A 26358-nucleotide genomic window follows, 5' to 3' on the forward strand; every position below is an offset into this window, starting at 1 on the left:
CCCTGAGGACTAGAGTTTTTGGCACACCCTACCATATTTTAGAGTCATTTCCAGATTACAGAACACTTTCGAATTCCTTTTTTTTTTTTTTCCTTCGAGGAAACAACAGCAACGCCGTGCTAGAGGGAGAGATATTCGCGTCCTCGAACAAACGGGAACTCAGAGACCCAGAGCGGTTAAGACCCTTGTTGGAGGTGGCAAAGCCAGTGCTCTCTGAAATAGGTCTCGAATCTAGATTTCTGAGTGTTAATTCTTTTATCTCTTCTACTTAATGGAGAAGGAAATGGCAGTCCACTCCAGTATTCTTGCCAGGAGAATCCCAGGGACAGAGGAGCCTGGTGGGCTGCGTCTATGGGGTCGCACAGAGTCGGACACGACTGAAGCGACTTAGCAGCAGCAGCATTCTACTTAATATCGAGTTTCAATAACGAAACGCTTTTTAAAACCCTCGTTTTGCTTTTCAAATATTTCTAAGTTTCATTGAATATATCTCACATTTAAAAATTAAAATCAAGGTTCAATAAAACAGCTCCTGTCTCATAATCTAAGAGCCCGTGGGAAGGGAAAGAAAGGCTAAAAGGAGTCTCTACGTTTTCATTAATTTCGGGAAGGATGCCAAAGGTTTTTTGAATGGGGAGAGCGATCCTCAGGTCCCGGGGGCAGCAGAGGCCAGAACTGAAACCCGGTCCAGGCGCCCGCAAGTCCCGGCTTTGCCGCCAGCGGGGCGCTGAGCGCGGAGCACCGGGCGCCCTGCGGCCAGGATGACGCCCTCTCCTGCCTCCTCTTCCTTCTCCCGGCCTGGCTCCCTCTCCCCTTCCTCACAGAGGACTTCGGTGGGGGTTGGGGGCGGAGGGAAGGGGAACAGTCGCTAGCGCTAGCGGAAGCGTCTGGCACCCACTGCCTTGGTTGCCCTGAGCCTGCAGAATCTTTGAGCTGACTGGAGGGGCCCTACTCTTTGGGACCTAAGCCGCCACCTCTGGGCTCTCTCTTGGTGATGTGGGCACCATTCTTTCACTTGTGGACTCTCCCTCCCTCCTCCTCTATCAGGGACTAGTGAAGTTGCAGCACTGGCTGTGCCCAGTACAGAGGAAGAGCACAATAAATGTTTCTGGAATACAAAAAAACGTGAATTTGCTTAATCCCTAGGCCTTCTGTTCCCCAAAGTTAGAAATCCGTTTATCTGTGGGTGCTTGTCCACACCCCTTCCTCCCCCACACATGCCAGAATGCAGGGTGTATGAGGGCAGCAGGGGCTGGCACATAGTAGCTGCCCAGTAAATGTTTGCTGAATGATTACAACTACAACAGGAATTGCTAATGGAATCTCTCAGGGTTGCTGAGAATTGAAGCACAGAACAGTCTCTCAAAAGGGAGTGAGCCTCCTGGCATACAGTAGGTGCTCAGAGTCACTGCCATTTCTCTAAGTAGAACCCTGAGGCCCAGGCCAGACAGGGGAGAGGAAGGCCCACTCTGAGTCTCTGGGGAGTGTTTATCTGTGCAGCTGCCTACAAATCTCCCACCCAAATCTAGGCTGCCTCTAAGGAGACCCAGAGACCAAGGACTCTGGGGTTTGTAGGAAGAAGGGATTTCCAGGGGCAGCCAGGATTTTAGAGGTTGAGTTCTGCTAGGAACCGGGTTAGGCGTTGAGGCTACAGCGATTGGAGACGGAAGCTGCCAGGCTCCTTGGGACAAAGGCCGACAAGCGATGCCAGGGGTATTGTCTCCCAGTAGGGGGGGTGGAGGGCCCGGACCCCTACCTTTTGGAGAGCTGGAGGGACCCTGTCAGTTAGTAGGACAAGAAAAATAAAAATGAGGGAGGAATAGAGAGAGACAGAAACAAGAGGGAGCCGAGAAAAGGAGGAGACCAAAGAAGGCAGGCAGAAAGAGAAGAGACTGGCCTGGGAGCCCAGAGGGGCTGCCCCGGAGCCGTCCCACCCTTAAACGGCTCATCCGTCCAGTCACTCATCCTACTTTTATTGAGCACCAGTTGGTGCCATGAGCTTTCTGTGGTGCTGGGATTCAACATAGCACAAAATAGAGAAAAACTCTGCCTGGGAAGCTTACATTCCATAAGAGGAAGACAGAGAAGTAAGTCAAATAGAGAGTGTTAGGCCGTGTGGAGTGTTAGGGGAAAAACAGCAGGGAAAGGACTAGCGGAAGCAGAGAGTAACAGAGACCCCAGAAAAGAGGGGGTGTCGACAGGAGAGGGAAACGCGGACTCAGAGAAAGAAGAGATAGGAGTCGAGAGACCAGGCGACAGAAACAGAGAGTGAGACCCCCAGGGAGAGGGGAGGCCAAGGAGAGAACTGGGAAGGAAAGGCCAGGGCTGCCAACCGAGGAGAGGGGACCTCGCAGGGCGACTTCAATCCGGATCGTGCCCCCACCACCCCTCGCACCCAGGAGGGCAGCGGTGGTGACGGGGATCCAGCGCCTGGAGAGCTGCCAGTCCAAGACCCCGACACACATATCGGGACCTGTGGGGCCACCGGAGACGCGGTGTTCCCAGAGCCAGCCTGGGCCGGTTTCCGCGCAGGCTTCCCCCTGCACCCTTCCCAGGGCCACTGAGCCCGAGGTGACCCCAGAGCTGGAGAAGACGCCCAGGCAGGCGCCGCGACGTGGCGGCGGAGCGAGAGACAGGAAAATGTCAAGGAAGCGAGAAGCTCAAGTGCAAAAACAGCATCTCCTCCCTGCCCCCCATACCCTGGAAGTCTCTCCACCCTGGGCAGGCGGCTCCCAGAGCCAAGGCCACAGGGCTGAGCTGAGCGGACCTGGGGGCTGGTGGCTGGAAGCCCTGCGATCCTGCACGTGCGGAGGAGCCTCTCTGCCCAGGCCTGGGCTTCCCTGTAAGGGACCCGAAGTTCGATCAGAGGCCACCACTCCTCAATGGCAGCAGGTGCCTGAAGAGAGTGGGCTGCCCTCTCTCACACGCCCCAGGGCACTTGGAGATAATTATTTTTTGTTGCTGTTGTTCAGTCACTCAGTTGTGTCCAACGCTTTGCGATCCCATGGACTGCAACATGCCAGGCTTCCCTGTCCTCCATCATCTCCTGGAGCTTGCTCAAACTCATGTCCATCGAGTCAATGATGCCATCCAACCATCTCGACCTCTGTCGTCCCCTTTTCCTCCTGCCCTCAGTCTTTCCCAGCATCAGGGTCTTTTCTTATGAGTCAGTTCTTGGCCTCAGTTGGCCAGAGTATTGGTTATTTATTAATTATTCGTAAATGATTGGTTTCTTGCAACAGCAGAAGAAGGAAGAGGAAGGCATGGAGCTTCCCACACAGCTCAACCTACCTATTTCGGTCAAAAGAGTATTTGTTGTATTTTGACCTGAGTGAAGAGAAAGACTGGAAGATCCCTGATGTTCCATTTCCCTCGGCTAGTTTCAACTTCCCTGTTGTCCACTCTCCTGCATCTGCCTGTTTGACTGAAAGACAAGGGTGCTCTACCTTTAAAGTCTGCTTTCTTCCACAGCCCAAGCCCTTTGTAGCAGAGGTGCTAATCAACAGCAAGATGCCAAAGGGCCAGAAAATAAAGGGGGAAAAATAGAGAGGCAAGGGTCCAAACGACATGGAATAATCAGCGCCTAGATGGGGAAGAGTTGGCAGGGTTTTGCTGTGGGAGGTGGAGAGCCCAACCCCAGGAGCCTCTGCACACAGAGCCTGTCTCCCTGCCCCCATCTCATACCCCCTCTCACAGGGGCTGGAATCTTTCCTCTGTGAGGGCAAGAATCTTTGCACCTCTTCCCCAGGAAGTCCCTGGAGATGCCCTGTTCCCATCGCCCACACACTTCTTGGTGTGGGGTAAGGATGGGATGGAGGGGTCAGAGCAGACAGAATAAGACACAGCTTTACCTGACAAGAGCAATCAAATTCTCCATCACTGGAGAGTAATTGGTCTTCATTCCTCTCCAAAAGCCCTGAACTCTCATCCTCTCTCTTCTCTTCCTTCCCAACCTCCCCACCTCCACATACTGTGACATCCCCTCCCCAGACATCCTGAACATAGCTGCTCAGCAGATGAATTATTTACGACCTGTCTCAGGATAAGACAAGCTCAATGTAAGTTGTGTTTTAATCTATAAAAGAGGATTGCTGGCATCTTTAAACGTACAGTTTTATTCATAATTGTCCCAGACTGGAAGCCACAGAAATGACCCTCAACTGGAAAATAGATAAACGGAGGGACATCCATGCAAGGGAATACTACTCAGGAACAAAAAAAAGAATGACCTACAAATACACCCAACAACAGGAAGAATGTCAAGCGCACTAGGAGTGCACAAGGAGGTGGAACTCAAAAGACTAAACGAGCCCATTTATCTGACCCCATCGCAAAGCAAAACCGTGGGGACAGAAAAGAGAGGCTGGCAGGGGCAGGAGGGTGGAGGAGCGGTGACGGCAAAGGGGACGAGGAAATTCAGGGGTGTGCCGGAACTAGCCGATACCTTGATTGTGGTGGTGGTCACTCCATTTGGGTGTTTGACAAAACTACACTAAAAAGGGTGAATTTACTGTATGTAAGTTTTACCTCAATAAATCAGAAAGAGGGGATTTGAAAAAGTATCTTTGAAAAACCAGGGGGTTGAAGAGTATTTCTGGGGCAGGATAAAATTCTTCAGACCCTGTTCTCTCTGTCTCCACACACACACACACACACACACACACACACCCCTCCAGTCTTTAGTGAGACCTCACATCCCTGGTACATGTTTCACTCCCACCTAAGATACTTCAGAAAAGTGATTTATATACAGAAGACAACCTTGCATCTCTTCTTCTGGCCCTCCTTGTTTCAGGAAGGGTGGTTGTTCTCTCATCCTGACAGTCCCCGGAACCAGGTAGCAGAAGCTCAGAAATTGCTAAGTCACTTTCAGTCACATTGCTGCTCCCCAAGACAACCAGCTGGCAGGAAATGAAGGGTGGAGAGACCCGGTTGGCCAGAACCTAGTCAGTCAGAGGAGACTGGATTTTCTCCGGCTGGTCCCAGGAGGTAAGAGTAAGCCAAACAGACAGCATTAGTTTGTCCCGAAGAGTAGAACTGTATTTCCCTTTCCATTTGGTGAAACATTATCTTTTCTGTAAACAATCATATTCAACCCTCACAACAGTTCTGCAGGATAAGTTGTTCTGACTCTGATTCTTATATCAATTTTCATTACACTCAGCTACAGTTCATGACCTGCCTGTGGAAGGGCTACCATGTAGGTAGATAGTGCCCAGAAAAAAGTGCACATTATTCCAGATAAAATTACACCTTTTACCTGTATCTACAGAAATCATGGTCTAGTGTACATCACAAGCCAGCCCAAAGCCACTGACTACCTGGACCATCGGATGGCTCTGATGCCTTTCCCGCTCAATAAAAGTGGTGTGAGTGTGTGTGCATTTATTTCTACCCCTTCCAAAAGTTTTTGCTATCATTGTTTCTAACTCCAAACGAATGCTAACATTAACAGACACCCATAGGTCTTTGGCTTTAATCTCATCCTGTTCACGCGAATTAAAAAACCAATAGCACCAAGTATCACAAAACACCACCATCTACAAAGACAGAGCAAAACCCCACAAAACACTATTTCCTGTTAGAAATAAAGCCAACAGATTGGCTCTGTCGATTTCTCTTATTCCCCTCCCCACCCTTTGAAAGCTTGCTAATTTGGCAGTGAAGATCCAAAAGGTGGGAAGGAAAGGGAAGAAGTAAAAAGCATGCAGGAAGCCACAACTGGGAGAGCCTGTGACCCTAGCATCCTGGGGTAAAAAAACTCTGGGGGCCGAGAGAGATGTGATCCTACCCCCAGGCAACCTTGAGTAAATCAAGAGTCAGTCTCTGTCTCTCCTGAAATGAGACAAAACACCAAAACACCATAATCTGAGAGTTCTTTCAGCTTCAGTGTCCACTGAACTTGTATTACCTGGATTCCCTTACAAGTATTGCAATTTACATAGCAAACATGTATTTAATGCTTGCTGTATTTCAGGCATCAGGCAAACTTTGGAGATCTAAGGATGAACACAAGTCTCCACCTCCAAACTGGTTCAGACCAGTGAGGAAAAAGAGCCCTGCAAACAGGCAACGGGAAAAGTGCTGCAACAGAGAAATTAGAAGAGAAACCACCTTAATGCCTGGAGGGGCGGAGAGTGGGGGAGTAGCTGGGAAGAGGAAGTAAATAATTCAAGGAACTCTGTTATTTTTATATGTAGGTGTCCCCCCGCCCATACATTTGCCTCATTTACTCTTTTCTTTCTAGACCTCAGCACGCGTGCACTCACACGCGTGTATACACACACACGTCCACACACACGCAGGCGGCGATCTGACTTCGGGGCAAGAAATTGTGTGGACCTTGTTGAGTTCATGCACTAGGGGCACACCGAGAACCTACAACACGCAGGACTTCGTTCACTGCACATACTTGATGACAATCATGCATACGGATCGTGGGTCCCGCCCAGTGCCCAAGTGGCCGGCGCGTGGGCTGGGAATCCGGGGTCAGAAGACCTAGGCTGTCATTTTCATCGCCTCCAGGCTGCGTGACCTCAGGCATGCCCGCTCCCCACCCTCTCTCAGTTTCCTCATCTGTGAAATGGGCGCGCTGTGTTACATCATTTCTGAGCTCTCTTGTGGCTCTTCAAAAACAAATGAGCATGTCCTCAAAAGACTCTGAAATTACGAACTGGAATAAAGTAAAACATTTGTTGATGGATAGAAAACGCCGCTTCCGAGCTGCGCGGGGCTGTTTTCGGGCCACGTGGAGCGGTGGCCGCTGGCCTCCCCTGTCCCGCTCTCCCGAGGGGCCGTCGGCTCCCGGCCCGCGCCCGCCCCCCGCGCGGGGTGCCCTGCGCCTCGGGCCGCGCGGGCGGGTGATGGATGGCCGCGGAGCCGGCGGCCTGTCAGGCCTTATTGATGAGGTGCGCGCCGACAGCCGCCGCGTGAGCCGAGGCGGCGGGCGGCGAGCGCGGGGCGGCAGGCGGGCGCAGACTCCGCGGCGCTCGGGGTCAGCCCCCGGCCGGCCGCCCCCGCCCCGCGGCGCGCCCCGGATCGGCTCCGCGGAGGGGGCGGCGGGCGCTGAAGCACTTCCCCAGCCCGGCGCCCGGCGCGCGGCCCCGCTTCCTCCCGGCTGCCGCCCGGCTTCCCGCCCCCGCTCGCCCCGGCCCTTCCCCCGGCCGACGCCGCAGCCTCCTGGGCCGAGGCCCCGCGCCCGGCGCTCGGCTCTTACCCGGCAGCCGCGGTCCGTGCCAGGGTGCGAGCCCGGCGCCCGCCCTCTGCAGCCGCGCACCGGGGGAGAGGAGCGCCTCTGCCCGCGGAGGGGCCGCGCTGTGCCTCTGGCTACACAGCTCAGGACGGGAATCAGTTTGCCGGCATCACTCACGCCCGCGCGAGCGCAGCAAAATCAGGACCCCGGCGCACATTCCATTTGAGTTCATCTAATTTTTACATAATGATAGAAACCAGGACAGGTAGATAAATGAAAGTCAGCGCACCTACATGTAAGGACGGTAAGTTTCCAGCTTGGAATCCCCCCTTCCATTTTTGTACATTTCTAATGTTCCAGTTGCGCTTTTATAATAGCGAATACACTTTACTTGCTTGAAAAAATACGATCCACCTTAGCTCACCCTCCCGTTTCCACCCTCCTCCATCTTGTTTTTGGTCAGTTTTTCTTCCCGTTGTCTTTCAGACCAGAAAAGCGGGCACTCTGACCTCCTGACAGGTTTTGTAACTAGGGCAAGTTGCCTTCCTCCTCTGACTTTCTACTGAAAGCCCCCAGGGTCACCTTCTCTGTTGGTGACACTCATGGTGGGGGAGCGGTCATGACCATAGCACCTGCAGAGCTCTTTCGGTGAGAACTGAAGGAGTAAGTCAGCTCTGGAGACAACTTAACAGGAAGTGCTAAAGGGCTCAGATTTTCCTTTTGTCTCTCCCCACCTCGCCCCGCCCCTCAAGCCAGTCTGAGTTGAGGGCTAGCTCTGACAAGTAAGGGCCTTCATTCTACCTTAGATGTGACCTAAGAACTGGGAACAGGTTGTCTTTTCTTTGGGACTCAGTAGGGAGAGTGGGAGGAGGCACTGTGGCCCAAGAGACTCACAGCAAAAAGCAGCCTTGGCCAGGGAGTCGGATCTAGGGGTTAGGTGTCTTGTGGAAACTCATCGATTTGGAGTTGGAAGTTTTGGATTCTAATCCTGACTCTGCAGGACCACAGGCAAATCGCTTCTTTGCACTTTAGTTTTCTGTCTGTAAGTGGCAGAGGCTGGATCCTTTCCTACACCAACACTTTGTGACTCTAAAGCTCCCCAAGTGGGCATCTCCAAATGGTGCCATTCTGTCCCTCTAAAGGTTCTATAACAAGGGGCTCACTGCTGGTCCCACACAGAGGAAGGGTAGGAATACCAGACCTTTAAGTCTGAACTCAATTTTAGCTACAGATAATGAGTGTGTTGAGCGAGGAAACCAAAATGTCTATATCATAGACATCTGCATGTCCATGATAGAAGGCTCAGACAGCAGACAAAACTTCTGTCCATTTCCTAGACAAATGTTTATTGAGTAACAGCTAGCACTGGGCACTTACTATATCCAGGCATGGTGCCTACGACGTGGGACAGATTGACTATCTCATTTATCTAGGCAATCACTTTATTCTCCCATTTTACAGATGAAGAAACTGAGGCACAGCAATATTAAATAACTTGCCTAGCTTACTAGCTGACAGGGCCAAGGTTTCCAAGCAAGTAGTTTGATTCCAGAACCCAAATGCTGCTACTATGAGCAAAGCATTGGAACTGTGAGGGATGAAAAAGGGAAAAAGCAAGAGCTTTATTCTCATATTGTTTTTTTTCTTTTTAGTGGCTAAGTCGTGTCCAACTCTTTTGTGACCCCACGGACCAGATTCTTATGTCCATGGAATTTCCCAGGCAACAATACTGGAGTGGGTTGCCATTTCTTACTCCAGGGGATCTTCCCAGGGATTGAACCCATGTCTCCTGCATTGGCAGGTGAATGAAAATCCATTTTAAAGACTTCAGTTCCCAGAATCAATCCCTTCCCCCCTCCTTATCCACAGATTTTACCACATTAGTTCCTTTTAATCTCTCCACATGTCTGTCTGTCTCCATAACCCTCTCTTCCAAATTTCAGCTTTATCAAGGGCAGAAATCCTATTTGGTATCTCTGCATTTTCCATAGCTTCTAATATGTAATAGATGTTTTTGAAAGTTTGTTGAATTGAGCTCAGAAAATGAAAGTTTTCAATTTGTCCTCACACAGTATAAACCTCTATCCTTTATGACTGAAGATATAGTACCATGTTATGTGCGAGCTAAGTCAGATCAGTCACGTCTGATTCTTTGCGACCCCATGGACTGTAGCCCACCAGGCTCTTCTGTCCATGGGGATTCTCCAGGGAAGAAAACTGAAGTGGGTTGCCATGCCCTCCTTCAGGGGATCTTCCTGACCCAGGGATTGAACCCGTGTCTCCTGTGGCTCCTGCATTGTAGGCAGATTCTTCACTGCTGAGCCACTGGTGGGATACGGCAAAACACATGCTGTGGTCCCTTCCCTTGTGCAAACACAGAAAAGCTCAGATGCAAAAGATGCCTAATGAGGCCTCACAAGCATCTCAGCCTGAGTGCCCCTATTGTGGGATTGACCATGACCCATGTACCTTTGGTCTCTTTTTTTTTTTGACATTGACACTGATACGGAGAGCCGGAGTTGCAAGCGGACTTGGGGATTCTGGTCCAATCCACTCATTCAATAGATGAAGCGATTAGGACCCAGAAAGGGCTACAGGCTTGTGCAGCTATTTAATGGCAGAGCCAGTAATAGGTGCCTTTAGAGCTGGTCATACCCTATTCTTCCATTTCAATATGCTGCTGTAGGAACTGATAGCTCACCTCTATAAATCTGAATCCCAAGGCCAAGCTTTCCTCATCCTGATGCTATCACCAGGGTGAGAGGATTAGCGATAAGACACACTGAGCTCTGGGGTAGCCAGAGTACATGGTGAGGCCTGCCACCCCCACTCCTTGCAGGAAGGTGGAAATGGTGAACAGGCTCAGTCCCAGTGGGGGTGGGCGGGGGAACAAGGCTGCAGCAAAGGGTCTTCGGGAGTCAGAGAAATTCAAAACTACAGTCATTCCTTGAACCTCCTAGAAGAGGATAAACCAAACCAAAGGGGGCACTGGGTACATAACATGTTTCTGGACAATGGCTTTCAATTGTCCTCATAAACATTCCAGCCTTCAAAATGAAATAAGACAGCAAAGTTGTGGGCAGGTTGAGAGGTATAATAGACAGGGTTCTGGGCTTGTTCATTGTCATGACCCTTATTGTTTCATGGGATGATCCCATATCATGCTCCCACGTCCTGCGTAATTATTTGTAATACACAATTCACTCATCATTTCACATATATTTAATGGTCACCTTTTGCCACTTGGACTCTCTGAGCTTTGGTTCCCTGTCTACAAATTAAAGTTTGTTGTTGTTGTGATCAGTTGCTCAGTCATGTCCAATTCTGTCGGACTGTGGCCGACAGGACTGTGGACTGTGGCCCACCAGGCTCCTCTGTCCATGGGATTCTTCAGGCAAGAATACTGGATTGGGTTGCTACTTCCTCCTCCAGGGAATCTTCCTGATCCAGGCATAGAACCCACGTCTCCTGTGTCTCCTGCATCAGCAAGAGAATTCTTTACCTCTGAACTGCCAGGAAAGCCCCATAAATTAAAGGATTTTGAGTAAATATCTTGGAAAATGCTTCCGTTTTATGAGGGTGGGACTCCAAGGGGAGCCTCCCAGTGTCTTTTGTCTGGGCAGCTGAGAGCAAACTCACTATGGATCTGTGACTGCCCTGTTATTGACATTGACCTTTGGGCCTCAAGGCTCACCCTTGGGGTACTGGGATTGACTTCTTAAAAATAATAAAATAAGCTACTCCTTCTGAAGAACAACATGAGAATTCATTAGAGTTCACCTTCCAAATAAGCAAATCAACTGTTAATTTTATTCATCATCAACATATGTTACAAGTATTATAACATCTGTTCACATCCTAGGAGACCCCCTCCATCTCTTCACCAGTTTGTTTGTATTTAACATGGAGGTGAGTGGAAGAAACATGGTTTTTTGATTCCTTCTTAACTGAGGCAGTCAGTTCACAGCCTTTTTTTTTCCTGCCCGTGATGGTTGCCAGCACTGCGCTTGTGATAAAGAAGTATTGTTGGGGACAAGGTTGTGGCAAGGACACCTACTCAGTGTGCTTCTTCTTGTGGCCTCCCCAGCAGTCAGGCAGTCTCCCTTTCCTCCTTTACACACACTAACTGAAGTTCAAGTGTGTGAGTGTGTTTTATTTTGCCACTTTATTAAGCGTAAAAGGTCCTTGATGGCTGGAATAGTATTTAGTCATTCTCCATAGCTGCCACAGTGCCCTGCATGCAGCAGGTGCTCAATACACCCTCCAAAAGACGATGGGATGCATCCAGAAGCCAAATATGGAAGTCTGTATGGCAAAAGTGTCTATTTGTGAAATGCACAAGTTTCTCTCACTTTTTTTCACATTTCGGGAGACCTGGGGGCCAAGCTACACTATAAATGTATGGCTTCCTGAACCACTTTATTTTCACTGTTTTGATCTCCCATGTGTGGGGGCTCTTAAACTGCTATTTGCTTCACTTTATAACTTGCACCTTGGAGAGGCTGGATGATAAATGAGAGATGAATAATTCCTTATTGCTACTTATCTGTTGAATCTATAAACTAGTGTCAGCATTTACTCAGTTGGGTTTAAAGCTATGCCTGGTATACTTATTAACCTGCTTAAAATAAGCCATAAAAATGGGCTTGGTAGGAAATTGTTTTAACTAATTTTTAAAAATGACATTGGTCATTTCCCACCAACTTGTGGGGTGACCTTTGGCAAATCACTTAACCTCCCTGAGCCTCACCTGTAAAATGAAAGGGAGGGGGGTACTTAAATCAGCTCTAAGAGACTTGCACCTCTGTCATTCCTTGATTTCCAGATTTTCAGATGAGTAAATTAGGGATCCTGATGAGATCTTTTACAAATCAGTTTATACAGACCATCTCAGGAGTCCTTGGCATACTCCTGGAGGGCAGAAGAGGCAGCACTTACTAGATATAGCAGGGCATTTTGAATTTTATTCTGTTACTTATTAGCGATGTGACCTTTGGCAATGCAACATCTCCAAGTCTCAGTTTCCTCACCTATAAAACGGGCATAATACTCTATTAATATCCTCACTGATTGCCCCAGAGAGCAATCAAGCGTGAGGATCAAATGTGACATGTACATGAAAGGACTCCAATAAATGCTACTCCTTGTCCCCAATTTACAAATCGGGCAATCGATTGAGGCAGTTTGTTTAATCAGTTTGTAGTGGGGTCAAGGGAAGTCTTGAGTGACCTCTCTCATTCTATTTTGATTACATGTGGAAATTATTTTAAAATTATATAAAGGTTGAGTTCTTCCCTGGGGTCAGTGTGTGTTCAAGAAAACCTTGCCTGATGAGACATTTATGAGAATGCTAAATGGCACAGTCATAAGAAAATCAGCTTGTATCTACCGGCCCACATATCTAGGAACTCCTAGTTAATAGAAAAATAAAGCATTTTGTAAAGGCTCTGGAAATATGCACCCTTTGTAACTCTGGTTGTCCTTATACCTTTTGCTTTGGGATGTATCCTGGCCAGGTGGAGGGTACATATGGTCTGTCCAAGGCTTAAGTTTGTTCCCTTCAGAAACAAGGAAAATCAGTGGTTGATAAGGATTTTCGTTGTAGAGAATTCAGTCAGCAAAGATGTCCAGAATGTGCTCCTGTGAAATCACTCTTCAAGACATCACCTACTACCATGACTGTGCAGGGAAGGGGGCCTGCAAATGTAGCATGACGATAAATATGGGGCCTTACTAGGGCCCTGCTTGCCTCATAGATGGAGGAGGGTGGAGGGAAAATCACTCCAGTTCACAAAAAACTTAAATTCTGCAGTTCTACCAAAATTCTCTTCATATGCCTTTATTACCAAACCAACCAACCAAAGGCTGACCTCAAAGTTAAACAACAACAACAAAAAAAAGTATAGAGCTTGGAGAGAGAGGATAGGAGTGGTATTTTAAGTCTCTATCCCCTACTGTATTCAGACTCCAATTTTTAAAATTTGCCTTTTATTCCATAATTAACATCAATGAAATCAGCCTTCAGCTCCATGCTGCTTTTATCTTCTGTTGACCCAATATGTTACATTAAATTAAAAACCTCAGTGCAACACGTTTGAAGGCTCCCTGAGTTTATGGTGGGATTTTGTTTCCATTTCTTTGTATTACCACCTACCCCAGCAACCCCATATAAAGTGGAAGGAAGGCAGCCTTCTTCTTTATAAACTGCTACGTAATTCTCTACAAATTAAAACTATTTCACTGAATACTTGTAACTTATTTTGCCTACACTGCGTTCTCAGTGGTTAACTTCCTTGCTTTGACAAAGGTCTTCCCTTCTGAAAACCCTCTCTGGTTTTGGGCCACTACTAAATGTCTGCCTTCCCTCCTCTTCTCCTGGGTCTGAATAAGCAGCTTTTATTTGCAGTTGGACCGGCACCTGGCCTCACATTCCAGCACATCCTTCTGCCAGCAAAGGGAGTTTCGAGAAGAGGAAAAAGTTACAAGAACTTAGACTGTTGTTTTCAATTTCAGAAACACTCAAGGTTGCAAGTGAAATTCTGAGACAATCTGGATGACTTTGAAAAGATTTTCTAAAGGAGGAGGGGAAATCTGTGTGGAAAAATCACTCCCACCAAGTGTAAACGCCTCTAGAGTCCAGGGCTGTTTTTGGAATTTGAGTCCATTGAGTTTTGGAAACTTTAAAGCTGAATTCTCTAAAATGAATAAATGTTTGTCGTAAGCATGATAGTCATGAAATCTTAGGAAGCAAGAGAATTGGTCTTGGAGCTGACCAATTATCCCCACCCCTCTCAAAGAATTTCTTTTTCTAGTTTCAAGGAAACAGGAGCTCATTGTAATTCATTTGGAAAATACAAATGAGTATAACACAGGAAAACACAACCTATCCTTAACCACATCACCTAGAAAGAAAAACAGAGAACATTAATATTCTCCATCTATCTGATTCTCTCTCCCCTCCACTCCACCCAGCCAGTTTCACACTGTATAAAGTATTCCATAATCTGCTTTTTATTTTTAAAAAATATATTATGAGATTTCCCATGAGTTAAATATTTTAAGAAAAAAATTGTTTGATGGCTACATTATGGATTTTGCACAGTTTATGTAACTTATTTTTCAGAGTTTATATTATTTTCTATTTTTTCATTAAACTAAATATATGTTTGAAGGGTCCTTGTCAAGTTCACACAAATATTGGCAAGCAAAGCATCTTGTAAACCTCTGATTATTTCCTTGGGGTAAATTGCTACTACTGGAAAAGATGGGTCAAAAAATATGAATGTTTGTTGTGTTCTGGATACATATTCCTAAATTGCCTTCCGGAAAGGTTATACCCAAAATTCCCACCAGCAGCACTTAATTTTGGGTGAGATAATTTTAAAACATAGTTATCAATTTTGGAGTAAATGTCTACCACTTAGTAGACAGATTTAACTATTGAAGTGTTTTGAAGTTACAGGTTAAGAAACAAAACAAACAAAACCAAACCCATGAGGGACGTTATGAGGGACATTGATGCTAATGAACTACATTATGGAGATTATTTTAGGGACTGGGAGAGGTCCTTTTTGCCCTCTAAGGTCTGTGAAGATTTCAGATACAAGAAACAGAAGCACAGAAATGGTTAAGTAATTTGCCCAGGACAACATACCCAGTGGGGGTTGTCACTCAGGTGGCTCAGTTCTAAGGAATCTGACTGCCAATGCAGGAGAAGTGGGTTCGATCCCTGGGTTGGGGAGATCCCCTGGAGGAGGACAGGGCAGCCCACTCCAGTGTTCCTGCCTGGAGAGTCCCGTGGACAGAGGAGCCTGGCGGGCTGCAGTCCGTGGGGTCACACAGTCGGGCACGGCTGAGCCAGTAAGTAGTGGAGGTGGGATCGAGCCACACTGTTCTGACACAGCCTGAGTGCTCTCACTCTCCCGGTGCCAGCGTGCCCCTAGTTTCTCATCAGTTCTGAGGTTTCCAGAACGTTCTCTGTGATGAGGTCATGCTCCAGAAGTTGCGTTTTGTAACTTGGAAGTTTTTAAGCAGCAAATGACAATAATCTCATTATTAAGGAGGGAGTATTTTATCTTTGAAGAAGGTGGTATCCTCCAGTACTGAGAAGCACCTTATTTCTAGAATATGCCAGAAACAGAAGTGAAATAACTTGCTCCAGGTCACCCAGCTTTAGGTAGTTGTGTTGAGACAAAAACCCAAGCTCTGAAGATTCTTGGGCTACTGCTGTCCCAGCTGCAAATACCCACTATGGGAGGGGGGAGGCAGGCCAGCTGGACTAAGACTCTTAGTGCCCAAACAATACCTGGGGGTTAGTATCCTGTACTTGCAGATTCCATTCCCAGGGGAAGTCTGAAAGGAAGGTAGCTCAGCTGGTTAGCAGGACACCTGGGGGTTCACAGTAGCTGGAGGGGCTTAGCATCCTGAGCTTAGGTAAAGGCAGGCAGAGGCTGATTTCTCCCAGAACAGACTTTCCAGTCCTGGGGGCCACATTCAAGCCCACGCAGGCCTGCCTTCTGAGGAGGGGATTCCTGCATTGAATGGTAGGCTGGACCGGATAACCCCTGAGGCCCTTGCAACTCCCTGTGTTTCTGATTTGTGTGTTTTAGGGGAAAGAAGTGAGCAGTCACAGGGCTGGAATAGTTGATTTAGGGTTCCGCCTCTGTCGCCAGCATAGCCCTCATCTTGGGCAAATAATTTAACCTGTCAGTACAAGGCACAATGCCTGGTGGAGAGAACCTTTGTAAATGTTTGCCGAATGACTGAATGAAAGAATGGGTGGATGGATTTAGGTCTCCCAGGTCCGGGGAATCGTGGTGAAAGTTGGAATCTTACAGTGCCCTGCAGTTGGGATGGAGTATGAATGAGACACTGTCAAGTGTATACTGAATTGCTTAAGATAAAACGTGTAATACTCCAAACCCGAAGGGATCCTAATTCATCCTTACACTGCCAATGGGTAAAACTGTAGTTTACCTGCATCGAAAACACGCCAAGCAAGGGTGAACTGTGAGTCCACACACACCAGCTCCCCCCACCCCCTACCCACACCCCATCCAGGCTCCGATGGACCAGCTCAGTGCCTCCTAGTGGGGTGGGGCACGCCAGCCCCTGTCCCTCCTTCCTCCCCCGCCCCAGATAAATGCTGAGGTCTAATGGATTGTTCATGCTGCTGTCCAGATTAGATAGCCGGCCCCTTCGTTATCGCAGCTGGAGCAAACCCGAGCAGCCACCACGCTGAGAGCTTTCGAAGGCAGGCAGCCCCGCGCCAAGCCTGGGGAAACGACAGGGCCTGGGAGAGCTGACAAATCCTGTGGCTTCCAGGCTGTTTTCCCCTAGAACTTCTTCTCAGAACTTGCCCTGAACCCTAACTCCTGCCGCTACTCCCATAGCATTTTAGGAAGCAGGTATCCGATGTGCTCGGTAGCTACTATCTGCTGAATTCTCGGGAGAAGTTCTAAGACTTGTAGATTCTGCCTGTCAAATTTCCAGAAGCTAGGAACACTTTGAACACCCTTCCCATGCACTCCACTCCCCTTCCCTTCAATTAATACTAGAGAGATACTTTTGCAGTAACAGGGTGACCAGTAGGGTAGTACTTTTCCTAATTTTTGTTGTTTTTGAATCATTGCAGAGGAAGCACAGCTTCCTCTATGTTTTCTGACCTTCACTCTGAATTCCCTGGTCAAGTTTTATCTGTCAATAATCTTGTTTCTTTAGAGTTTCTTTGTTAGAGTTTCTTTGTTAAAATTTCTTGAAGGAATAAACCTCAACACATTTTCCCCTGGTATGAGCTATCTTTTCGTGATCTCCAGTCATTTACTGAAAATGAAAAAGATCTATTATTAATCAGCACTGTTATAGGAAACTACATTTTCAAGTAGGCTCTAACAACAAATTCGGCAGAAAACATATAATAATTGCACAAAATAATGACTTATCTACAAGGAGAGACTAATTGTTCTATCATTATTACACCAGAACTACTCTGATAGAACAGAAAGCAAACAAAATCTTAGCTGATGAACAACTGAAAGTTATCTATTTATACCATATCAGTTTCCTGCTAAATCTTTGGAGTTAGTGGAAAGCCATAATAAATCGTGTAGTAGGACAAATCAACTGGCTCAGTAGTAAATGTTTCCACAACATTAAAAAACAACAATATCAACACCACTGCATCATGATTTTGAGAGAATCAATCTTGTTAGACATCCACCTAGAAGGTGGAAAATAATTTGTAGGGTGCTATTTATTTAGAGGTGAGAATTTAAGAAATTCCTTAAAGGCTAGAAAAACCGCTACCATGTAGTTCAACATTCAGGAATTAAAATAAATCGCGAACAAGAAGGCCCCCGATTCATCCAACAGGACATCATCGGGTAATTTCTGGGTGCGAACTGGACACCCGAATTAATAAAAACGAATTTATCGTAAGGAGTAAGGGTCTCGGGCTGGGATGGGGAAAGTTCAAGCCAGACGCAGAGGAAATTTTAAAGGCGGAGCGTCTAAGTTAGGAAGACAATATTAAGCGAATAAAGAAAATCCCTAAGAACGACGATTGGGGTGGATAAGGGAGACATTACACCTCTCAGTAGCTAAAGAAAAAGCAGCAGTCATTCCAACCCCAGCCCCACGCCGACCCCCATCCACGTCGCACCGGAGCCTGGACCCCGGGCCCCTTCCCTCCCCCCGCCCCCAGTGCAGGCATCTGCGCAGGCTTTGCAGCCGCTGCCCCAGAGTTTAGAGACGGGTCGCATGGGAAGGATCGCCAGGAGTTTTTATCCGAGGCAAGGAGGAGGTTCGCTGGGCTGAGAAGTGATTAAAACACTGCCCCCCAGAAATTCGCGTGCCCAGGCCCGGGAACCCTTTATCCTCTGTAAGTTCCAAGTCCAGAAGCTGCGCAAAATCTACCTCCAGACCCAGCGCGGGCAGGGAACCTGCCTGAAATACTACGGCTCTTTGAGCCGGGCTGAGAGAGACTCCCTGAACCCGGTGTCCGTGGCCACTAAGCCTGCGAGCCCGGGGTGTTTGCCATTCATTCCCTTCCCCAATCCCATAATCCTCAAAACCCGGCCCAAGAAATGACTGATCCAGTGCTTTTCGGAGTTTGCGGAGGTTCGCTGCGACCCTCCACCCTGGGGACAGGGGTGTGTGGATGCTCCGCACGGGATGCTGAGATGTAGAACAGCCTAACTGGGGAGCTGTGTGTAAGAATAACCTTTCCGATTAAACTCCTACTGTGATTCTTGGCCTGTTTAGGTACCTCACAGGGCGGTCGCGACCGGAAAGACACCAGGGGTACTGGGCTGCACTGGAGCCTTGCTACTCCGACCATGGGGTCACCGGCGTCTGGGGACGCTAGTGCTCAGCTCACAGAGGGAAGAGTAGAGGAGACAGGCAAAGTTAGCACGCTTTTTCCTGCCCGCCACCCAACCCACCCACCCCCGCCCCCGCCATGAGTGCGTCCTGAATCCTGCATCCCCGGACCCCTAAAGGCGTCTCCCTTGCAGAGGGCAGCTAGGGCTGCGTTCTGATCAGCGCCAGACTCGGGCCCGAGGTCACACGACTGCCCGCGCCTGCGGCCTGGGCTTTCAGGAAGTTCGGTTGCGCGGGGTTCCCAGGGCCTGAGACCCGACCCTGGAGACCTCGGACTCGGTGGCCTGGCCTACAAAGCACCACAATAGTTGAAATAAGTTCAAACCAAACCAGCTTCTGCCGCGCCAGGAATGCGAATAAGTTGGAGCCCCGCAGCCTCGTGGGCCAAGCGCGAGAGAGTGGAAAGAACTCAAGGAGGGTGGTGTTTATTTGCGGAAATCCGTCGGTTCTAGGGCGCTGTGTCAGCCGGGATCCTGCGAGCCTCCAGGGGAGCCCCCTCCACCAGCAGCGGCTGCATCAGCAGCAGCTCGTCGCGCATCTGCTCTCCTCCCGGCTTTGCACTAGACGGCTCAGCGGGAGGGACCGGATCGCGGATGTTAACTACCCCAATCGCTGGTCCAGGCTTCCGTGCACCGGTTTTCCGCAGGGCTGCGTACTTATCCGGGCTCTCTCCTGGGAAGACCTTCTCTGATGACGAGGAGTGACTTAGCAACCGGTTCGAGCCCCTTTGCGGGGAACCCTGCAACTTTGGGCAGAATTACTACTTCCAGTCTTTCTTCTCGCCATGCGAGGAGTGGGAGAAACAAGAACTCTATGTAAAAGGAATTTGTAAACTTTTAAACGCCATACAAAAGGGGTTAAAATGGATGACTAATGATGAACACTGTCATCCTTCTAGTTTCTCTCATTTTGGGACAGTTCCCTGGCTCTTTCAAGCATCCCAGAAGTTTTATTGAGTGTTCTCATTATTTGAGAGTCTCCACCTCACCCCTCCTCTGTTTCTTAAAAAAAAATGTTATTTTCCTCCCAAACTTTTCGTTTCCTTCTTCAAACTCTCGGCGAAGTTAGGACTGATCGCTGGGGATGCGGTTTACTTTTCGAGGTCGCCGCCGTCACTGCGGGTCAGGGGGCCGCGCCGCGGGGACCCACCCAGCCGGCCGCCCGACTCCCTCCTGGGGGCCGCGCGCCCCGCACCGCGGACCAGTCTCGGCCCCGGCGCCCCAGCCGGCGCCCGGACCCGGACCTCCTCGGTCCTCCGTTCCTTTCCATTTCGCTGACAGCCTCAAGATTGCTGTCTTCCCTGTCCTTCCCGACCCTCCGCCGGAGCCTGACGCCGCCTGGTTTATTGACCTTAGATCGGCTTCGAGGCTTTATCAGACCGGCGCGGGAGACCCGCGGCGCAGGCCCGGCGGGCGGGGGCCCACCCTCCGCCTTGCCCAGTGGCGCGACGGGAGCCCCTTTTAAGCTTTTTCTGAAAAGCTTTCTTTGCTATCCCTAATTCTAATTCGGAGAATTAAAAAAAAAATCATCCGAATTCGCGTGATACCAGAAAAAGCCGAAGCGGGGCCCTCCCCGTGCTAGGAGTTTTTTCCTGTGTCGCCCGCCCCTTTATCCAGACAGTTCGAGTGAAAGTGCCTCCTCACCCCACCCCCCAATTATTCGGATAATTGTCTCAAATCTCCACTTGGTGCTGTGTTTAGACAGTTGGAGATTGATAGCTTGAATTTCTTCAGGCTCTGTGCTGCCCCAGCCCTAAACCCCCTCCTTTCTACTGTCCCCGGCGCTGAACCATCTCTGCGCTTGCTGAACTACAGTTTTCCGCCCCATAAATCACTTGGCAAATATAACAAAGCATTAGAAAGTCATTTGAAATGGATATTTTATTGGCTTGAGAAATAGAACGGGATCAAGAGCAACTTATTAATATTTCCTCAGTACCAACCACAGGAAACTGAGATTCTCGCCTCCCTGCCAATTGAATTCACAAATGCAAAGTCACTTTCAGGGATGAATTCTTTAGAAGAAACAGGATATGTCTATTTTGCTAAAAATGAACTTTAATGAATTATGTTAAAAAGTTTATAAAGTAGGACTTTTATACATCCTTTTATGCTAGGCTTATTTATTCAAATAAGACCAACAGAAATAAACAAGCAAACAAAAACCAACACGTAACTACTACTAATAAAAAAGTCAAATCAATTTTGTGATGATAAATCATGGGATTCTAGTAGTCTTTCACAGTAAGATTTTCATTCAATTCAGAGGGGCACTTCCTTGATTTTGCCGAGCTAGAAACCTCTCAAATTCCCTTAACTTTGGAGAACACACAGAAGCCCGAGAATAACCGCCTTTGGGGGAAGTGGGGAAGGTGAAGGGACTCAGAGTTGGGGAAGGGAAAGATAAGTCAGGCAGAACTTTTGAACCACCTGGCTGGAAGACTGTGAGAGGGAAACACAGGGAAAGTTTCCATTTTCTGCTTTGTAGAGCTAATATTTGTAGTAACTGTACAGACACCAAAAGACTTTGCACTAACTCCTTCCCAATTCCCGAAGAATAGTCCTTGAAAGGCTACAGAATTAAAACCTGCCGTTATCTATTTCCAACCTTTGGGCCAGCGGAAAAAACTCACCCTGCCTTGTTTCAGACCCCACAGAGCCTTCACTTTTAAGCACTGATTTGCCATTCTCAACCTGTGTCCTCTCCAAGCTATCCCTCTGTTGTTACCACTGTATCTCCTTTTCTTCGTGACTCAGCCCTTTTCTCAGCTACGAATAAGATCCAAATCTCACTTGTCCAAGCAATGGGTTTATAGGGAGCAGAGGTAATTTTGATGTGTTTGCAAAAAGCATAGGCAACCAAACTCTTGCAAGTACAAACTGAACTCAGAAAAGAAAAGCATGATCATTGAGGCACACCTGCAAGACCCACCTCACCCCCTCCTTCCCATCACAAGTCTGGCTCCAGAATTAACGAAAAATTAAACTGGACACCAAGCCTCGTTGACTTTTGACCTGTTAATAGGTAAAGAAAATGATCAGATCCTGAAGGCCATGAGGCCTGTTCACTAACTCACCAATGGAACCAACGAAAAATGCCAGTGAGATTTTTTCTGCCCCGAAAGCATCCTGGGCAGGTCTGATCTGGGTCAGGAAGGGTTCTCCTAAGCTTTCCAACCAGGTTCTCAAGACAACACCCACAGCAGGGACTCCAGGGGAAAGAAAAGCCGTCTGGGCGTCTTGGAGGAAGCAGAGGCAAGGGGCCCAGGGGCAACTGGTCAGATCACTTGATATTTTTGCATGGTGCATATTCATTTATTTATTTTTTTTCTTGAGAGACTGCTCGTCCCATCAACTTCTGATTGTTCAAGCAGGAAGCCGAATCAGGAAATGGAGAAGCTAAAATGCCACCCGATTGTAAGAAAGAGAAACCGAGAAAATGAACCAGAGAGCGAAAGTGGGAAAGGAAGCCTTGCCTCTGTGACTTGGCCTGCAAAGAATCTCATCCTTCCTGTCCCCACGGCCCAAGAGCCCCTGTACACCCTCAGTCCACACTGGCTGGTCCCCTCGCTGACCTCCTCCCCCCACCGACCTTCTCTCCTCCAGCCCCTCTGCTCCTGGCCCTCCCGACTCCCTTGGTGCATCTCCTGCTCTGCCCTGGTGAAGGGGTCACCAAGGGGTCCAGGTGGGGACTCACCCGGAGTGGAAACGATGTTTCTGCAGCTCCTCGAAGCGTCCTTCAGTCCCGGGGACTCCAGGCTGTTCTCAGCGGGTGGGAGGGAGGCGTTGTGAGCTGTCTCCCAGCTCCCTCGGAGCTCCCAGCTTTCCCCTCGGAATTAGATAACAGGAAAAATAGATAAGAGAAGTGGTTCATTAATTCAGCAAGACCTTTTTTTTTTTTTTTTGGTATGTGTGCAAGTGGAAGGAAACCCTCCTAGGAACTGAAGCCCTAGTTGGACATTAAAAAAATGATAGTCAATGTTCACACAGTTCCAGAGATGCTTTTGAAAGTTCGCCTGCTCAGAAGGACCAGAGATCAACAGGAAAGAAACGGAAGGAATCGGAAGGAATCTGTGTTCTTGGAGAGAAATGCTGATTCAGAACTTGGCTCCTCTACCCCAAGTCCCTCTCAGACTTAAAGTCTTGTCCTTCTGAGTGGGGGGGCTGCCCTGTGGTATTTGGCTGACTTGTGCAGTCGTCCTCTGAGGGCAGGAGTAATAATAACAGCAGTACAATTCTTTCCAGCAGGGCAATTAGAAAAATAAGATCTTCAAAGCACTTGCTCTGTAGCATTTTCTGGGCTCCTCAGGATAGGATCAGGGAGGCAGATTACATAATAATAAGAGATAATTGAGACAACTGAGCTCAGAGGGTAGGAACATGACTGTGGTCCAGTCACACAGTAAGGAAGGGGATGGAGCCCATATAAGAACAGATCAATTGACTCCTATTTTGGGGGGCTCTAAAATCACTGCAGATGGTGACTGCAGCCATGAAATTAAACGACCCTTGCTCCTTGGAAGAAAAGTTATGACCAACCTAGACAGCATATTAAAAAGCAGAGACATTACTTTGCCCAACAAAGGTCTGTCTAGTCAAAGCTATGGTTTTTCCAGTAGTCATGTATGGATGTAAAAGTTGGACTGTAAAGAAAACTGAGCGCCAAAGAATTGATGCTTTTGAACTGTGGCGTTGGGGAAGACTCTTCAGAGTCACTTGGACTGCATGGAGATCCAACCAATCCATCTTAAAGGAGGTCAGTCCTGAATATTCATTGGAAGGACTGATGCTGAAGCTGAAACTCCAATACTTTGCCCACCTGATGTGAAGAACTGACTCATTGGAAAAGACCCTGATGTGGAAAAAATTGAAGGTGGGAGGAGAAGGGGACAACAGAGGATGAGATGGTTGGATGGCATCACCCACTCAATGGACATGAGTTTGAGCAGGCTCCGGGAGTTGCTGATGGACAGGGAAGCCTGGCATGCTGCAGTCCATGGTGTCGCAAAGAGTCGGACACAATCGAGCGACTGAACTGAATCCAGTAATAAAGAAATCAATGGGTTCTTAAAATTGAAAGAGACCTCAGAATTCAGTCTCTTTCACAAAGCGGGAATTCCCTGTGATGTGATTAGTTGCACTCTAATTGAATACCCTTGGTGATGGGGAGCTCATCCCTTTACATTGCATGGAGGTACACTCTACTGGCCACCACACTTCTCTGTCCCCCAGGTGACCCAGAATTGTGGGCTGTGCCAGGCACACAGAAAGAGACAGGAAGAGGCAGCTGCAGCATGATTTGAGGAACCAGGCAAACCAGGTCTCTTGACAGGTCTGCTGTGGAATTCTCTCCTGTCATGTCTGGCATTGTTTAGGGTAAGTTTCTCCTGTGGAGTCAACGTCCCCCAAAGGCAATTCTTAATAATAATAAGAAGAAACAGAATGCCTTTATATTTTTAACATATTTCCCTCTTCCCAGTCTCCAGAATTCTTACAACAATCACTGCAAGGAAAGGAAAGAACAAGTTATAAGTAATGCAAGTTATTACTTATTTCCAAATGTAGTACAGAAACCCAGAACAGAAAAGGTAAATGAACTGCCAGAAATCAAAGAACAAATGTTTGGTGGAAAAGTGACTAGAGAGATGAAGGCCTGGGAAAAAAGGGAAAACATAAGGGAAGATAAATATTTTTTCCTTCCAAAAATTTTTCGTTATGAATATTTTTGGAAGTGATAAATAAGGTGTCTATTATTGTTATCTGTCTCTATACTCTTTCCCTGCCAAATAACTTGTAGAAACTATGCCACAGGAAGATTTTTGACAACTCCCGGTGATGTCAGATCATTAAAATTCCAAATGTGTGGGCTGAGCAGGACAAGACGGTGATGCAAAAGCAGGGTCATACTTGCTTTCTTTTTTCAGGGGAGGAGCCTCCTAATTTTACCAGAGGACTGCCCTTTCCCCTGTAGCTTCTCTTCATGAAGTTTAAACAATTATTATGGTAAATACGTATATTTATATATATACAGTCTGTAGACACAGGCGCAGTGGTAAAGAACCCGCCTGCCAATGCAGGAGATGCAAGAGATGTGGGTTTGAGCCCTGGGTCGGGAAGATCCCCTGGAAGAGGAGTGGCAACCCACCCCAGTGTTCTTGCCTGGAGGATCCCATGGGCAGAGGAGCCTGGCGGGCTGCAGTCCATGGGGTCTCAGAGTCAGATATGACTGAGCGACTGAGCATACACATATGCATATAACAAAATCTACCATCTTAACCACCTTTAAGAGCTCAGTTCAGTGACACTAATTGTACTCAGATTGCTGTACAGCCATCACCACCATTCACCTCCAGAACTTTTTCATCTTCTCCAACCAAAGCTCTGTCCCCGTTAAATAACGCTTCCCCTTCCTCCTCCTCGCTGCAGCCCGTTTCTCATCATTCTCCTCCCTGTCTCTTTAAATTTGACTACTCTAAGTACCTCATAAAAAGTGGAATCACACAGTACTTGTCCTTTGGTGACTGGCTTATTTCACTGAGAACAGTGTCTTCACTGTTCGTCCATTGCTGTAGCCTATGTCAGAATTTCCTTTCTTACTCAGCCATAGAAACGAATTCTAGTCAGTTGTACCGAGGTGGATGAAACTAGAGCCCATTATACAGAGTAAAGTAAATGAGAAAGAAAAAACACATATTGTATATTAACATATGTATATGGAACCTAGAAAATGGTACAGATGAAGCTATTTGCAGGGAAGGAATGGAGACGCAGATGCAGAGAATGGACTTGTAGATACAGTGGAGGAAGGAGCGGGTCAGACCAACTGAGAAAGCAGCGATGACTTATACACACTATCATATGCAAAACAGAGAGCAGGGGAACTGCTGCATAGCACAAGGGGCCCAGCCTGGCGCTCTGTGGTGACCTAGGAAGGTGGGAAGACGGAGGGAGGCTCCCGATGGAGGGGCGTGCTGTGTGCTAAGTCGCTTCAGTCGTGTCTGACTCTGTGCAACGCTATGGACTGTAGCCCGCCAGGCTCCTCTGTCCACAGGAGTCTCCAGGCAAGACTGCTGGAGTGGGCTGCCATTTCCTTCTCCAGGGGATCTTCCCCACCCAGGAATCAAACCCGCGTCTCCCGTATTGCAGGCAGATTCTTCACCATCTGAGCCAATGAAGGGGATATATATGTTAACGTAATTATGACTGATTTGCATTGTTGTATGGCAGAAACCAATGCAACACTGTAAAGCGATTTTCCACCAATTAAAAAATAAAGAGAAGAATTTCCTTCCTTTTTAAGGCTGAGTAATATTCTATTGCACATATATAACGCTTTTGTTTACCATCATCCGTGGATGGCCATTCTGGCTATTGTGAATAATGCTGCTATGAACAGGGGTGTGCAAACATCTGTTCTAATTCCATTTTCAGCTCTTTTGTGTTATATCCACAGAAGTGGAATTGTTGGATCATATGGACCAGTGTAAGCTACATTTTTTGAGGAGCTGCCGTACTGTTTTTGTTTTGTTGTTTTGTTTTCGGCCCTGCAGTATGTGGGAACTTAGTTCCCCCAGCAGGGATCGAACCCGTGACTCTTGCAGTGGAAGCAGAGCCTTAAGGACAAGACTGTCAGGGAAGTCCCCATCATGCTGTTTTTTCCCACCTCTTGTGGAGTTCTGATTTAAAATGGGTAGAGGATGTCTCCCTCCCCCTAAAAAATGAAGAGCTGAGGCAGCTGCACCCACTTACTCCAACCAGGCTTCTATCCGGGCAGATCGATGCCTGCTC

The sequence above is a fragment of the Moschus berezovskii genome, chromosome 7 (assembly GCF_049115385.1).
Source record: "Moschus berezovskii isolate FMDL1 chromosome 7, NW_MosBer_1.0, whole genome shotgun sequence".
Taxonomy (NCBI): Eukaryota; Metazoa; Chordata; class Mammalia; order Artiodactyla; family Moschidae; genus Moschus; species Moschus berezovskii.